Here is a 17101-nt window from a genome sequence, read left to right as displayed (position 1 = left end):
TGACTCTACATGCAGTAGTGAGAGAACATTGATAGTGGTACTCACAGTGATTGGTAGAGGTAACATTCAATGTGCCAGTGGATGAGAGGGCCCATGAGACATGGTTTCAGTTCATGTCAGGGGGTAGAGTTGACAATGGCAGTGGAGTGGAGTATTCATCACCTCTTAATCACTGAACAGGTGGGGGACTCAGCTGTAAATACAAACAGCAGAGACATTCCATGACAGCTGCGCCACCGTAGGTTTGGAGTTTCTCTACGAAGTTAAACTCAAGACGTCTCAAAATTCTTAAAGTCAAACACAGACTGCGCATCTCGCCCACTTGACACATCAAAAGTATCCCAAGAAACGTTCCTGAGTAAAAACCCTGATCGTCCCACATACCTGAGGGTAAATGACAACTGCAAGCAGACCGATTGAAACGCTATTTAGCGCGCACCGCTAACTAAGCTAGCCGTTTCACATCCGTTACACTCACCCCCCCTTTTGACCTCCTCCTTTTCCGCAGCAACCAGTGATCCGGGTCACGGCACCAATGTAACAGTATAACTTTAGACCGTCCCCTCACCCATACCCGGGCGCGAACCAGGGACCCTCTGCACACATCAACAACAGTCACCCACGAAGCATCGTTACCCATCGCTCCACAAAAGCCGCGGCCCTTGCAGAGCAAAGGGGAAACCACTACTTCAGCGCCGCACCACCGCTAACTAAGCTAGCCGTTTCACATCCGTTACACATAGGTCCCAGAGTGGTGGGGCAATATTTACCCCCTGGGGCCTGGAGTTTTTCCTTATATGTTAACCTAACTAGGAAAACTCTGGGCCTTATGTATGACAGTGATTAATCAGTTGTAAAAAGGTTTGATATGGACTATGATGCGACCAGTTTTTCCTAATTAGGTCACATGGTTTAAAAAGAACTCCTGGCCCTGCGAGGATGAAAACCCTGTCAAACTGCAGCTACCTTATATTGGTTCATATAAATTATATTTAGACTAGATTAGGAGGGGGATTTCCTCTACCCAGACACATAGACAACAAACGATAGACAATAGAACTCACAGGGCTGAGCTTGATTCATGCATGTTTGCATCATGCATGCATGCAACTGTAGGCCTTTTATCAAATATACTCACATTATCACTATTATGTTGATTGATTAATTCCAGTTAATCATTTTTTATTAAAAATGTATAGAATTGTAAATCCGGCCTCTTTCTCTTTGTTTGATGACAAACATTTGCCCACGAAGGACTGCTGTGCCATCTTCCTGTTCAAGTGAGAACATCACAACAAGGTGAGTCCAACAATGTCTTATATTTTGCTGCATAAATTCTGTAATATGCCAGGGAGATATTTACACTGTAGCTAAGAAAGTAATACTAAGTGTATGTTGTTTTAGCATCCTATTTGCCTCACCATAATAATTTGGTCTATTTTCACCTCTTAATTTTGCCTACTGTTCTGACTCAGTGGTTCACATGTAGCCTATAACCTGTTTTTTGAGAAATGTAATCATTGAATATTGTAAGAGTTTTCATATGCCCCCTTTATTTATCATACGGTTCTGACTTGGTGTACAGAGAGAACACTGTAAGAAACAGCCCATGTTCTCAACTCTGTCACTGTACATTTCAAAAGTGCTGAACAAATAGTTATAGTGACTACGTCCATCCTAGCTCGCTCATTAATGTCTCAATCGAAATTACGGATTGCCTCTTATCAGCTTGTCATCTCCTTATGTCATAGTTTGTACATCTCAATTGTCAGTAGAAACCACATTTGTTTAAGCAAGTCAGCCATATCAGCTATTTTTTTTTTAAAGCCAGTAAATGAGGCTGAATGAACTGTTTTGCTGCCAGACAAGGCTCCGCTGATAGCCAGGTGTAGCAGTGGGTGTTGGGACTGCTGTTGGGACTCTGCTGTTGGGACAGTTTGTGGGCACCGTTTGTCACCGTTATAGGGTAGTTAATGTATTGTTTAGTGTTGTTTTGCATCCTATAATCGCCACCGGCAATGGATTATCATCATTTTAGTTAATTACCATGTTTTATGTGCTAAACATGGAGAATATTGGCCTGTTGGAAACTACAACTCCCTACTACATCACACAGTTCAGGCTGGATCTGATTTATGTCTAGAGAAACTACAACTCCCTACTACATCGCACAGTTCAGGCTGGATCTGATTTATGTATAGAGAAACTACAATTCCCTACTACATCGCACAGTTCAGGCTGGATCTGATCTATGCCTAGAGAAACTTCAATTCCCTACAACATCGCACAGTTCAGGCTGAATCTGATTCATCTTTAGAGAAACAACAACTCCCTACTACATTGCACAGTTCAGGCTGGATCTGATTTATGTCTAGAGAAACTACAACTCCCTACTATATCGCACAGTTCAGGCTGGATCTGATTTATATCTAGAGAAACTACAACTCCCTACTACATCGCACAGTTCAGGCTGGATCTGATTTATGTCTAGAGAAACTACAACTCCCTACTACATCGCACAGTTCAGGCTGGATCTGATTTATGTCTAGAGAAACTACAACTCCCTACTACATCGCACAGTTCAGGCTGGATCTGATTTATGTCTAGAGAAACTACAACTCCCTACTACATCGCACAGTTCAGGCTGGATCTGATTTATATCTAGAGAAACTACAACTCCCTACTACATCGCACAGTTCAGGCTGGATCTGATTTATGTCTAGAGAAACTACAACTCCCTACTACATCGCACAGTTCAGGCTGGATCTGATTTATGTCTAGAGAAACTACAACTCCCTACTACATCGCACAGTTCAGGCTGGATCTGATTTATGTCTAGAGAAACTACAACTCCCTACTACATCGCACAGTTCAGGCTGGATCAGATTTATGTCTAGAGAAACTACAACTCCCTACTACATTGCACAGTTCAGGCTGGATCTGATTTATGTCTAGAGAAACTACAACTCCCTACTATATTGCACAGTTTAGGCTGGATCTGATTTATATCTAGAGAAACTACAACTCCCTACTACATTGCACAGTTCAGGCTGGATCTGATTTATGTCTAGAGAAACTACAACTCCCTACTACATCGCACAGTTCAGGCTGGATCTGATTTATGTCTAGAGAAACTACAACTCCCTACTACATCGCACAGTTCAGGCTGGATCTGATTTATATCTAGAGAAACTACAACTCCCTATTACATCGCACAGTTCAGGCTGGATCTGATTTATGTCTAGAGAAACTACAACTCCCTACTACATCGCACAGTTCAGGCTGGATCTGATTTATGTCTAGAGAAACTACAACTCCCTACTATATCGCACAGTTCAGGCTGAATCTGATTCATCTTTAGAGAAACAACAACTCCCTACTACATTGCACAGTTCAGGCTGGATCTGATTTATGTCTAGAGAAACTACAACTCCCTACTACATCGCACAGTTCAGGCTGGATCTGATTTATATCTAGAGAAACTACAACTCCCTATTACATCGCACAGTTCAGGCTGGATCTGATTTATGTCTAGAGAAACTACAACTCCCTACTACATCGCACAGTTCAGGCTGGATCTGATTTATGTCTAGAGAAACTACAACTCCCTACTATATCGCACAGTTCAGGCTGAATCTGATTCATCTTTAGAGAAACAACAACTCCCTACTACATTGCACAGTTCAGGCTGGATCTGATTTATGTCTAGAGAAACTACAACTCCCTACTATATCGCACAGTTCAGGCTGGATCTGATTTATATCTAGAGAAACTACAACTCCCTACTACATCGCACAGTTCAGGCTGGATCTGATTTATGTCTAGAGAAACTACAACTCCCTACTACATCGCACAGTTCAGGCTGGATCTGATTTATGTCTAGAGAAACTACAACTCCCTACTATATCGCACAGTTCAGGCTGGATCTGATTTATATCTAGAGAAACTACAACTCCCTACTACATCGCACAGTTCAGGCTGGATCTGATTTATGTCTTGAGAAGGTAGGTGCTCAATAATCACACAGAAGAAAAACGAATGAAATGAAATTCAAATATTTGAATCAATGTAAGTCAATTAGTTGTTTAAAACCCGAAAAATAATAATTTTGGTTAATCGCTCAGCACTACTCTTATTATGTGTGAAATTAGTTTCGGTATAGTTTTCGTAATAGTGTTAGAGTAAATAAAACAGTCCCATAACAGCATCTTTTCCAAAAGTAAAAAGTTTAAGAGAATGACATCATCCCGCAAACCGCACTGTAAAATGATTGAATACAAACTCACCTTTACACTGTTGTTTTAAATGAAATCAACCTCTTCACCCACCTTATCATTCATTAGGGCCTCATTTACATGTTATTGTGAAGTCACGTGCACAATTAATCGCCCATTCATCCATTTGTCATTCAGTGAGAAGAGACACATTAGAGCCTGGCTGGGTACCAACGTCCTACACAGTGTTGCCAACTTAGCAACTTAGTCGCTATATTTAGCGACAAATCTAGCGACTTTTTCTGGTGTTATTGGAGACTTTTGTTGACTCTGACGTGAAAGCACCTATCGTTCTTACTCTTCTCAACGAGCCAGCGGGTGCTGCCGTGGGCCCCATCCTCGTCCCAAAGCACTCACAGGCGGCCCAGTCCTCGCACTGCAGACCCTCCCAGCTGCAGTCAGAGCAGGAGATGTTCACCCCTCCACGTCCAGACTGCAAAAGAATTGCACATGCGGGAAGCCGCCGCTGGCGAGATGTAAATGTAAAAAAATAAAAATAAAACAAACATTTTTTTTTTTTTTTTTTACTCGGTAACTCCGCCAGTGTCTCTTTTGGGTCACTTTTGCTGGTCCCAAGCCCGGATAAAGGAGGAGTGTTGGAATTGTGACATTTAAAAAAAACTTGAATCGACAGAAGAAAGTTCATATTTAGGGTGTTTTTTACTCACTTTTTGTCTCTCCCACAACGTTATTCCTCTCTCCTACAGCATCCATTACAATTACATGCACATGGCCAATTATGCAAATTGGGCGATGACGTCATTTAGCGACTTTTAGGACAATCAATAGCTACTTTCCTTACTGAGGAGTTGGCAACAGCATGGAGGGGGTTAAAGGCTCTAAATACTTTATTGTTTGTGATTTCAAAATTCTGACACATAAACAATGTAAAATACAAACATTTGGGGAAAAGTCTGGGAAGGACATTGCTTTTTTTGGTGGTAGGAATCGTCCCCTAGGTATTTTTGGAATGGAGGAGGAGAGTGATTAGTTGCAGTATACTTCCGACAAAAAAAAAACCCATCATAGCGAGCTCGCAAGAGACGGAGAGAGAGGAGAGGGGTATTGAATAGGCAGATCGGCAACCAGGCAGACAGAGTCAGAACCGTACACTAGGCCTATCCATCAGCAATCTAAAGCTGTATGTCACAATGGAATTCTGTATTTTGCAATATCTTGCCTTGAAATGTCTCGGAACTTCAGTAAAGCAGGGTTTATCATCAATGAATAGGCCTAGTGCACGGTATATGGTATTCTACAAGCAAAAGAACGACAAAACACGCGCTTGCATCATATTTTTTTTATTAATGCATAGGTAACAAACAAACAGCGAGTAGCAGCAGTGTACAGGGGGGGGGGGGGGGGGTCAATGTAAATTGTCCGGTGGCAATTTTTATGAATTGTTCAGCAGTCTAATGGCTTGGGGGTAGAAGCTGTTAAGGAGCATTTTGGTCCTAGACTTGGCGCTCTGGTACCGCTTGCTGTGCGGTAGCAGAGAAAACAGTCTATAACTTGGGTGACTGGAGTCTCTGACAATTTTATGGGCTTTCCCCTGACACCGCCTATTATATAGGTCCTGGATGGAAGGAAGCTTGGCCCCAGTGATGTATTGGGCCGTTCACACTACCCTTTGTAACGCCTTACGGTCAGATACCGAGCAGTTGCCGTACCAGGCAGTGATGCAACCGGTCAGGATGCTCTCGATAGTGCAGCTGTAGAACCTTTTGAGGATCTGGGGACCCATGCTAAATCTGTCTCCTGAAGGGGAAATGGTTTTGTCGTGCCCTCTTCACGACTGAACATGTTTGGACCATGATAGTTCGTTGGTGATGTGGACACCAAGGAACTTGAAACTCTCGACCGCTCCACTACAGCCCTGTTGATGTTAATGGGGGCCTGTTCGGCCCACCCTCTGTAGTCCACGATCAGCTCCTTTGTCTTGCTCACATTGAGGGAGAGGTTGTTATCCTGGCACCACACTGCCAGTTCTCTGACCTCCTCCCTATAGGCCATCTCATTGTTGTCAGTGATTAGGCCTACCACTGTTGTGTCGTCAGCAAACTTAATGATGGTGGAGGAGACTTAGGACACACCCCTGAGGGTCACCAGGGTTAAGGATCAGCGTGGCAGACGTGTTGTTGCCTACCCTCACCACCTGGGAGCGGCCCGTCAGGAAGTCCAGGATCCAGTTGCAGAGGGGGGTGTTTAGTCCCAGAGTCCTTAGCTCAGTGACGAGCTTCGTGGGCACTATGGTGTTGAATGCTGAGCTGTAGTCAATGAACAGCATTCTCACATAGGTGTTCCTTTTGTCCAGGTGAGAAAAGGCGGTGTGGAGTGCGATTGAGACTGCGTCATCTGTGGATCTGTTGGGGCGGTATGCGAATTGGAGTGGGTCTGAGGTGTCCAGGAGGATGCTGTTGATGTGAGCCATGATCAGCCTTTCAAAGCACTTCATTGCTAACGTCATGAGTGCCACGGGCGGTAATCATTTAGGCAGATTACCTTCACTTCCTTGGGCACAGGGACTATGGTAGTCTGCTTGAAACATGTAGGTATTACAGACTCGGTCAGGGAGAGGTTGAAAATGTCAGTGAAGACACTTGACAGTTGGTCCGCGCATGCTTTGAGTACACGTCCTGGTAATCCGTCTGGCCCAGCGACTTTGTGAATGTTGACCTGTTTAAAGGTCTTGCTTACATCGGCTACTGAGAGCGTTATCACACAGTCATCCAGAACATCTGGTGATCTCGTGCATGCTTCAGTGTTGCTTGCCTCGGAGCGAGCATAAAAGGCATTTAGCTTGTCTGGTAGGCTCGCTTCACTGGGCAGCTTGTGTCTGGGTTTCCCTTTGTAGTCTGTAATAGTTTTCAAGCCCTGCTACATCCGACGAGCGTCAGAGCCGGTGTAGTAGGATTCAATCTTAATCCTGTATTTACACTTTGCTTGTTTGATGGTTTATCTGAGGGCATAGCGGGATTTCTTATAAGCGTCTGGATTAGTCTCCCGCTCCTTGAAAGCGGCAGCTCGATCCTTTAGCTCAATGCAGATGTTGCCTGTAATCCATGGCTTCTGGTTGGGGTATGTACGTACGGAGAATGTAAAACGTCAGCCATCTTGTTGAATCAGGGTGCCTGTAGTGACGCCTCTAGCACTGAGATGCAAAGATGTGTCGGTCCACTGTAAGACACATACATACTGTGACGGCCCTGAATTATTTTGAGCCGTCTCAGTGCTTCTCCTTCCAATAGGGTGCTTTCCCTTTAATTCCCAATTAAATAGCCAGCATCAGCTGCGCAAAAGTGGGGGTTTTTGGGATGGAGACGTGACTGAGGATGTGTTCCTGAAGCTTCTCTATTCCGGTTGTTTTGTTGCTGTTAAACGTGTGTTTTGTAGCCTGAGAGTTTACCCAGGATCGGATCCACTCTTTGCGTCCGTGGACTACTCCTCTCTATTCTTCGTGGCCTTTCTCCGCTGGAGATCTGTTGGCGGATTGGATTGTCTGACTGACCGACTGACTACCACCTTTTTTGTATACGGTATTTCATTTGTTTTGATATGATGTATACGGTGATGATTTATGTAGTTAGATGTAGTTGAGGAATTAGTAAGAGCAGATACGCTTTAAAGTTCTGTGGTAAAATGGTTATATTGATTGTATGATTTAATACTGGGTTTACGCTACACGGAATGAACGGACCAACATTGCGTGACAAAAGTCACTTGAGTTCACTGAACTCCTTTACCGGGCGGGACTCTTTTTAGGCCCGAGGTACAGGACATTTCTGGAGGAACCAGAACTCATTGTGTTATATTATTATGTGTGTGTAATCCATTGATGTTGCTAATACAACCCACGCAAAAGAATAGTTGTTTTTGAAGTTCTTTCAATGTTTTAAGGGTTTATGAAAAGTTGATTTCCCTTCTGACGTTTACATAAGTCCTTTGTATGGTGTAGACTTGACGGACCAGATGGGACTCATTCCCTCCCAAACTAAAAGGAGAGACCAATGTTTTCTCTGGTAGGCACAACCTACCTGGCACCCCTATAAAAAAAATAACCTCAAGTCAAAACCGTTACATAAAAAATGGCACCCCAGATGGGACAGCTCAACATTGAGAACTAACCAAAGCAAATATTTTGTGTGGAATTAAAACAATGGATTCACCCCAAGATAATGTGCTCATCCATTTCATACCTGTCAATGGGAATACACAGGGCCATTCTGACCATCAAGCTGACAACACAAATCATAATGGGAATGGAGATAATGGAGTTGATTTGGGCCAGAGCCCTGGGAATCTGAATGCTCGGTCTGGACCACAGGCCACAGGAGGTCTAACCAGTTACTCACTTATTGACATGGATCTGTGTGAAAGTACTGAGCCAGCCCTCCATCTGACACGCAACCTTCCTCCATTGTCTGGTTTATCTCCAGAGGTTGTAGTTTTACAACTTCAAGGAGAGAGGAGAGGAGAGAACTTCAAGGAGAGACCAATGTTTTCTCTGGTAGGCACAACCTACCTGGCACCCCTATAAAAAAAATAACCTCAAGTCAAAACCGTTACATAAAAAATGGCACCCCAGATGGGACTCGAACCCACAATCCCTGGCTTAGAAGAACTCCTTGCCACATTGAGGAATGTGTTGCATGGGACAGCTCGAGACTGGTGGGATGTGGCACGTCTCACCACTACCTCCTGGGCTGACTTTGAGGCCAAGTTTTCCTCTGCATTTCTGTCTGAGGACTACACAGATGAGTTGGCAGACAGAGTCAGGAATCGAGTACAAAGAGAGAAAGAGAGTATCCGTGACTTTGCATACGGTTACCACTCCCTGTGCAGAAGGTGGAAACCTGGCATTGAGGAGGAAGAGGTCATTAAATTGATTTTGAAGAACATCAACCCACTACTAGCCAGTCAACTCCGAGAACGAGTCACCACTGTCGATGGACTGGTTCGCTTGGGACAGCAGTTTGAGAAGGACAGAGAATGCCAACAGCAATATGACCAAAGAAAGAAACAGACACCCAAACAGTTACCCAAGACAGACCATCAACAACAGCTAGAGTCTCCAGCCAAGACCCCTCTCATGTTCTGTTGGAGATGTAATCAAAAGGGACATTCTTCAGCTACATGTCCCAGACCGTATCAAGAAAACCCTTCCAGAAACCACAAATCACAACAGGCCAACACGCCTAACTCTCTTCGCAGGAATGACCATCCTTCTCTGGGTGCTTTAACCAGAGCTGAAATCCCAAGAGTCACTGCCTACGCCCCCCCATCGACATCCCCTTCCTTTCAGTTCATACCGCACCAACTGGTGTTACCCCTGTCCATAGGCCCATGGACAGGAAGAGCCATCCTGGACACCGGGTCATCCTACACACTGCTCAATGAGAAACTGTGGAAGGAGGTTAAAGGTCCGCAATACAACTTGAAGCCGTGGACAGAAGGTCCACTCTATCTGGCTGATGGTGAGGCTAAACGACCACTTGGATGGAGTGAGGTAGAGTTCTGCCTGTGTAACCGCTCCTATATGATTCCTTCAGTTATCCTACAAACCAAGAACCTTGCTTTTCCTGTCGTGTTGGGAATTGATTTCATGTACTTCAGTGGTGTCCAGATTGATATCGCACACAATTGCTACTGGTTTCCATACAATCCGAGCAAGAAGCATTTCTTCCAATCAGAAGCTACGAAGTTACATGATTGGGGTTCAAATGTGGCAGTCTTCTCTGCCGTTGCTCCGTTACCACTAACCCTTGATAATCCTTCTGACGATCTCCTTTTACAGGCTGTAAGAAGAGCTCAGCTGGAACATCCAGAGGAGTTAAGGCTGTTGGAACAGCTGCAGAATAATGCTGATGTATGTACTTCAAGGCTAGGACGCACCGGGCTCCTGAAGCACAAAATATTCCTTACACAGGAAATGCCGATCAAGCAAAAGCCATATCGTTTGTCCCCAGCGAAGCTAATCATCCAAAAGGGACTCATTAATGATATGTTAACACAAGATATAATAGAACGTTCCTCCTCTCCTTGGGCTGCTCCTGTTGTCCTCATCCCAAAAAAGACTGGTGGTCTTAGATTTTGTGTGGACTATAGGAAGACCAACAATGTTTCCCAGACTGATGCCTATCCTTTTCCTACCATCCACGAGATCCTGGAGTCATTGTCTGGCGCTGTTGTGTTCACTACCCTTGACCTCAATAGTGGTTATTGGCAAGTTGAGATGGACCAGGAAAGCAAGGACAAGACTGCTTTTGTCTGTGCTGAGGGCTTGTTTTCCTTTAAGGTGATGCCTTTTGGATTAAAGAATGCACCTGCCACTTTCCAAAGACTGATGGAGATTGCGTTAGGTGAGCTCAAAGGGAAGATCTGTTTCGTCTACCTGGACGATATAATTATCTACTCCCAGAACAGAGAACAACACTTTCAAGATCTTCAAGCAGTGTTGGACAAGCTAAGAGAAGCTGGTCTGACCGTGAATATGAAGAAGAGCAACTTCTGCCAAACTTCCCTGAAGTTCCTTGGCCATATTGTGTCTTTCGACGGCATTCATGTGGATCCTGAAAAGACCAAGGCGGTACAAGATTTTCCTGTGCCAACCACACTCAAGGCCCTTCAACGGTTCCTTGGGATGGCTGGATGGTACCATCGGTTTGTGTCGAACTTCTCCCAGGTGGCAGAACCCCTCAACGCGTTGAAGCGAAAAGGAGTGAAATTCCTATGGACGGCAGAGTGCCAGACATCCTTTGAAACCCTGAAACGACACCTCGTCACACCTCCCATTTTAGGTCATCCCAACTTTGATTCCCCTTTTGTTGTTTACACTGATGCAAGGGATGTTGGACTTGGTGCTGTCCTAGTCCAACAGACTGGACTTGGCACTGAAGAAGTGCTAGCGTTCGCCAGTCGGACATTGAATGGAGCAGAACGGAACTACTCCACAACCGAGCAAGAGTGCCTTGCAGTTGTCTGGGCTTTGGAAAAGTGGAGGTACTACCTGGAGGGAAGACACTTCACTGTGGTCACTGACCATTCCTCCCTTGTGTGGGTGTTCAAGACCAACAAACCAAGCACCAGACTCATAAGATGGGCTCTACGGTTGCAAGAGTTCACCTTTGCAGTAGAATACAGGAAAGGAAAATACAACACTGTTCCAGATGCCTTATCCAGAGCTCCTGCTTGTGGCAACGGTGGCCCTCATCTTACATGTGCTACTGTCCTGTCAAGCAGTCGAGACTCGCCCAAAACAGACTTTCCCATCTCTGATGAGACCATATGGAAAGCCCAACAGGATGATCCAGAAGTACAGGCTTTGTACCAGACTATCCTGGAAGATGGAGAAAAGATGGTCAATCCTACCACAAAGCTGACCATCCTGGAAGACAAAGTCTACCGTGTTGTACAACTACCACACAGAACCCTCTACCAATTGTACATACCTGAAACTCTACGCCTACAACTGCTTCAACATTTCCATGAAGACCCATTAGCTGGTCATTTGGGCAGGTTCAAAACCTACAAGCGGTTGCAAGCGTTACTGTACTGGCCACATCTGAGCATGGATGTGAAGTCACACATCCGAAACTGTCAGGTTTGTCAAATGTACAAACCAGAAGGTAGAAAGCCTGCTGGCAAGTTGCAGCAAACGGTGGTTACCCGACCTTGGGAAATGCTAGGAGTGGATTTGATGGGTCCATTTCCTAGAAGCTCCAATCAGAATGTGTACATGCTTGTGTTTGTTGATTATTATTCAAAGTGGGTGGAACTCTTTTCCCTGCGTCAGGCCACAGCAAGGACCGTCTCTAACATCCTTACGAAAGAGATCCTGACTCGCTGGGGAGTGCCTGATTACATCCTGTCTGATCGAGGTTCCCAATTTGTCTCTGATCTCTTTGAGGAGACCTGCCAAAGATGGAACCTGAGACAGAAGTTGACCACGGCCTATCACCCACAGACCAATCTCACTGAGAGAGTAAATCGAACCTTGAAGACAATGATTGCTTCCTATGTAGGGACCCAGCACAAACACTGGGACAAGCACCTTCACGAGTTTCGATTTGCCCTGAATTCTGCTGTGCAAGAGTCCACTGGAGTCACACCTGCAGAGCTGAACCTAAGTCGTCCCCTCCGAGGACCCTTGATTATGGTGCTACAGCCCCAGCAGATTACTCCAGACGCTGCTTGCTATGACCAGGTAGTCCATCTCCATGACTTGAGAGCTCTTGTCTCAAAGAACATGACCCAGGCTCGACTCAAGCAGAAGAGAAATTATGATAAGAACAGACGAGACATGCAGTTTCAGCTTCGTGATCGGGTGTGGCTTCGCTCTCATCCTTACTCGAAAGCTGAACAATTCTTCTCTGCCAAGCTCGCTCCTAAATGGCAAGGACCATATAGGATTGTGGAGCAGATGGGCCCTTTGAACTACCGAGTGGTGAAAGAGGACACAGGTGAAGATATGCGCGTTGTCCATGTCTCACGCCTTAAGGCCTGTTACCCCTCGGCTGAGGAATTGGAGGCGATTGAGCGCCGCAAGATCTTGGATATCTTTGAAGAGGAAAGTGAGGAGACTTTTCTCGGATTCCCAGACCCAGAAGTCTCACACCTTAAGGCCTGTGACCCCTCAGCTGAGGAGCGTGAGCTCAAAAAAGTCATGAGAATTTTTGTAGAGGAAAGTGATGAGGAGACCTTTCTCGGTTACCCCGACCAAGATGTACCTTCCAGGGCAATGGTCGGCTTTTTCCAGGGGAGGGGGTGTGTGACGGCCCTGAATTATTTTGAGCCGTCTCAGTGCTTCTCCTTCCAATAGGGTGCTTTCCCTTTAATTCCCAATTAAATAGCCAGCATCAGCTGCGCAAAAGTGGGGGTTTTTGGGATGGAGACGTGACTGAGGATGTGTTCCCGAAGCTTCTCTATTCCGGTTGTTTTGTTGCTGTTAAACGTGTGTTTTGTAGCCTGAGAGTTTACCCAGGATCGGATCCACTCTTTGCGTCCGTGGACTACTCCTCTCTATTCTTCGTGGCCTTTCTCCGCTGGAGATCTGTTGGCGGATTGGATTGTCTGACTGACCGACTGACTACCACCTTTTTTGTATACGGTATTTCATTTGTTTTGATATGATGTATACGGTGATGATTTATGTAGTTAGATGTAGTTGAGGAATTAGTAAGAGCAGATACGCTTTAAAGTTCTGTGGTAAAATGGTTATATTGATTGTATGATTTAATACTGGGTTTACGCTACACGGAATGAACGGACCAACATTGCGTGACAAAAGTCACTTGAGTTCACTGAACTCCTTTACCGGGCGGGACTCTTTTTAGGCCCGAGGTACAGGACATTTCTGGAGGAACCAGAACTCATTGTGTTATATTATTATGTGTGTGTAATCCATTGATGTTGCTAATACAACCCACGCAAAAGAATAGTTGTTTTTGAAGTTCTTTCAATGTTTTAAGGGTTTATGAAAAGTTGATTTCCCTTCTGACGTTTACATAAGTCCTTTGTATGGTGTAGACTTGACGGACCAGATGGGACTCATTCCCTCCCAAACTAAAAGGAGAGACCAATGTTTTCTCTGGTAGGCACAACCTACCTGGCACCCCTATAAAAAAAATAACCTCAAGTCAAAACCGTTACAATACCACTGCCCTCCTCACCCCTACTCTGTCCTTCTTCCCATCGCCCCCATAGTGACACGAGAGCAGACCCCCAGACCTCCATGACGTGTGTTGAGGCCTCTGGGACCCAGACCTCCTTTCCATGTGGTGGAGCCTCTGGGACCCAGACCTCCTTTCCATGTGGTGGAGCCTCTGGGACCCAGACCTCCTTTCCATGTGGTGGAGCCTCTGGGACCCAGACCTCCTGTCCATGTGGTGGAGCCTCTGGGACCCAGACCTCCTGTCCATGTGGTGGAGCCTCTGGGACAGTGCAGGTGAACAGTTATGGTTGGTCTTACACTAGCCAGTTGGCTACGCTCCAGTTCACCATACTCATCATCAGATATCTCATAACCCAGGGTCAGGGTTCACAGCTCATCTCCATGAGGGTTGCAGTCAGGATGATTTTAGTTTTAATTCGTTCAGTGCCCCCAGAGAGGACCAAACATCTTGGTTGTGTTCATTTGCCACAAAAATAGAAGAAAGTGGACTGAAACAGAGACTGGACATGTCCAAGAAACACACATTTTACTCAGTTTCAAAACATTTTGCTGTGATGTGCCCTTCAGAGGTAACCCTGCTTTCCCAGGTATAAACCAGTCACTGATTTAAATGGCCACAACTAAAAACAACATAACCTGACTGCATTCCTCAAAACCTAAGAGACGTGTACCTCTCTGCTTTAAATCCAACCGTGTTGCCACTGGTTAACAGATGTCCTACCTTACCAGTTACCTAACATAGTCACTCTCTATGGAATAACCCTGCCAGGCTTGCCCCCTACGGAATAACCCTGCCAGGCTTGCCCCCTACGGAATAACCCTGCCAGGCTTGTCCTCTCTAGAATAACCTTGCCAGGCTTGCCCCCTACGGAATAACCCTGCCAGGCTTGCCCCCTACGGAATAACCCTGCCAGGCTTGCCCCCTACGGAATAACCCTGCCAGGCTTGCCCTCTCTAGAATAACCCTGCCAGGCTTGCCCTCTCTAGAATAACCCTGCCAGGCTTGCCCCCTACGGAATAACCCTGCCAGGCTTGCCCCCTACGGAATAACCCTGCCAGGCTTGTCCTCTCTAGAATAACCCTGCCAGGCTTGCCCCCTACGGAATAACCCTGCCAGGCTTGTCCTCTCTAGAATAACCCTGCCAGGCTTGCCCTCTCGGAATAACCCTGCCAGGCTTGCCCTCTCTAGAATAACCCTGCCAGGCTTGCCCTCTCTAGAATAACCCTGCCAGGCTTGCCCTCTCTAGAATAACCCTGCCAGGCTTGCCCTCTCTAGAATAACCCTGCCAGGCTTGCCCTCTCTAGAATAACCCTGCCAGGCTTGCCCTCTCTAGAATAACACTGCCAGGCTTGTCCTCTCTAGAATAACCCTGCCAGGCTTGTCCTCTCTAGAATAACCCTGCCAGGCTTGTCCTCTCTAGAATAGCCCTGCCAGGCTTGTCCTCTATGGAATAACCCTGCCAGGCTTGCCCTCTATGGAATAACCCTGCCAGGCTTGTCCTCTCTAGAATAACCCTGCCAGGCTTGTCCTCTCTAGAATAACCCTGCCAGGCTTGTCCTCTACAGAATAACCCTGCCAGGCTTGCCCTCTATGGAATAACCCTGCCAGGCTTGCCCTCTCTAGAATAACCCTGCCAGGCTTGCCCTCTCTAGAATAACCCTGCCAGGCTTGCCCTCTACGGAATAACCCTGCCAGGCTTGCCCTCTATGGAATAACCCTGCCAGGCTTGCCCAGCCATGGGGCAGCAGCGTAGCCTAGTGGTTAGAGCGAGGGCAAGCCTGACGAGTAACCGAAAGGTTGCAAGATCGAATCCCCGAGCTGACAAGGTAGAAATCTGTCGTTCTGCCCCTGAACAGGCAGTTAACCCACTGTTCCTAGACCATCATTGAAAATAACAATTTGTTCTTAACTGACTTGCCTAGTTAAAATAAAATAAAAAATAGTTGTTAATGCGTGCAAAGAGCTTTTCCTCCACAAGATGGCGCTCTGTGAGGAAGGCAGAATACAGACCGGCGAGCTGCTTTCCTCCACAAGATGGCGCTCTGTGAGGAAGGCAGAATACAGACCGGCGAGCTGCTTTCCTCTGATGAACTTGGTACGCTGCTCTTTCATTTCACAATTTGAACTTGAATTTAACTGTAATAACGGTATTATTGTTTAATGGCATGATGACATTTTTGGTTTTTAAATATGCATTTACAGTGCCTTCGTAAAGTATTAATTGACTTTTTCCACATTTTGTTATGTTACAGCCTTATTCTAAAATTGATCCCCAAAAAATGTTCCTCATCAATCTACACACAATGCCCCATAATGAGAAGCAAAAACATTTTTAGCAAATTTAGCAAAAAAAGTTAACAGAAATACCTTATTTACATAAGTATTCAGAAATTGAGCTCAGGTGCATCCTGTTTCCATTGATCATCCATGAAACGTTTCTACAACTTGATTGGAGTCCACCTGTGGTAAATTCAACTGATTGGACATGATTTGGAAAGGCACACACCTGTCTATATAAGGTCTCACAGTTCAAAGTGCATGTCAGAGCAAGAACCAAGCCATGAAGTCAAAGGAATTGTCCGTAGAGCTCCGAGACAGGATTGTGTCGAGGCGCAGATTTGGGGAAGGGTACCAAAAAATGTCTGCAGCATTGAAGGTCCCCAAGAACACAGTGGCCTCCATCATTCTTGAATGGAAGAAGATTGGAACCCTAGAGCTGGCCACCCGGCCAAACTGAGCAATCGGGGGAGAAGGGCCTTGGTCAGGGAGGTGACCAAGTACCCGATGGTCACGCTGACAGAGCTCTAAAGTTCCTCTGTGGAGATGAGAGAACCTTCCAGAAGGACAACCATCTCTGCAGCACTCCACCAATCAGGCCTTTATGGTAGAGTAGCCAGACGGAAGGCACGTGACAGCCCGCTTGCAGTTTGCCAAAAGGAAGAATGTTGGTGGCAGCATGATGCTGTGGGGATGTGTTTCAGCGGCAGGGACTGGGAGACTAGTCAGGATCAAGGCCAAGATGAAGAGAGCAAAGTATAGAGAGATCATTGATGAAAACTTGCTCAAGAGCGCTCAGGACCTCAGACTAGAGTGAAGATTCACCTTCCAACAGGACAATGACCCTAAGCACACAGCCAAGACAATGCAGGAGTGGCT

Source organism: Oncorhynchus clarkii, chromosome 9, assembly GCF_045791955.1.
Source record: "Oncorhynchus clarkii lewisi isolate Uvic-CL-2024 chromosome 9, UVic_Ocla_1.0, whole genome shotgun sequence".
Taxonomy (NCBI): Eukaryota; Metazoa; Chordata; class Actinopteri; order Salmoniformes; family Salmonidae; genus Oncorhynchus; species Oncorhynchus clarkii.
Note: the sequence above shows the minus strand (reverse complement) of the source record.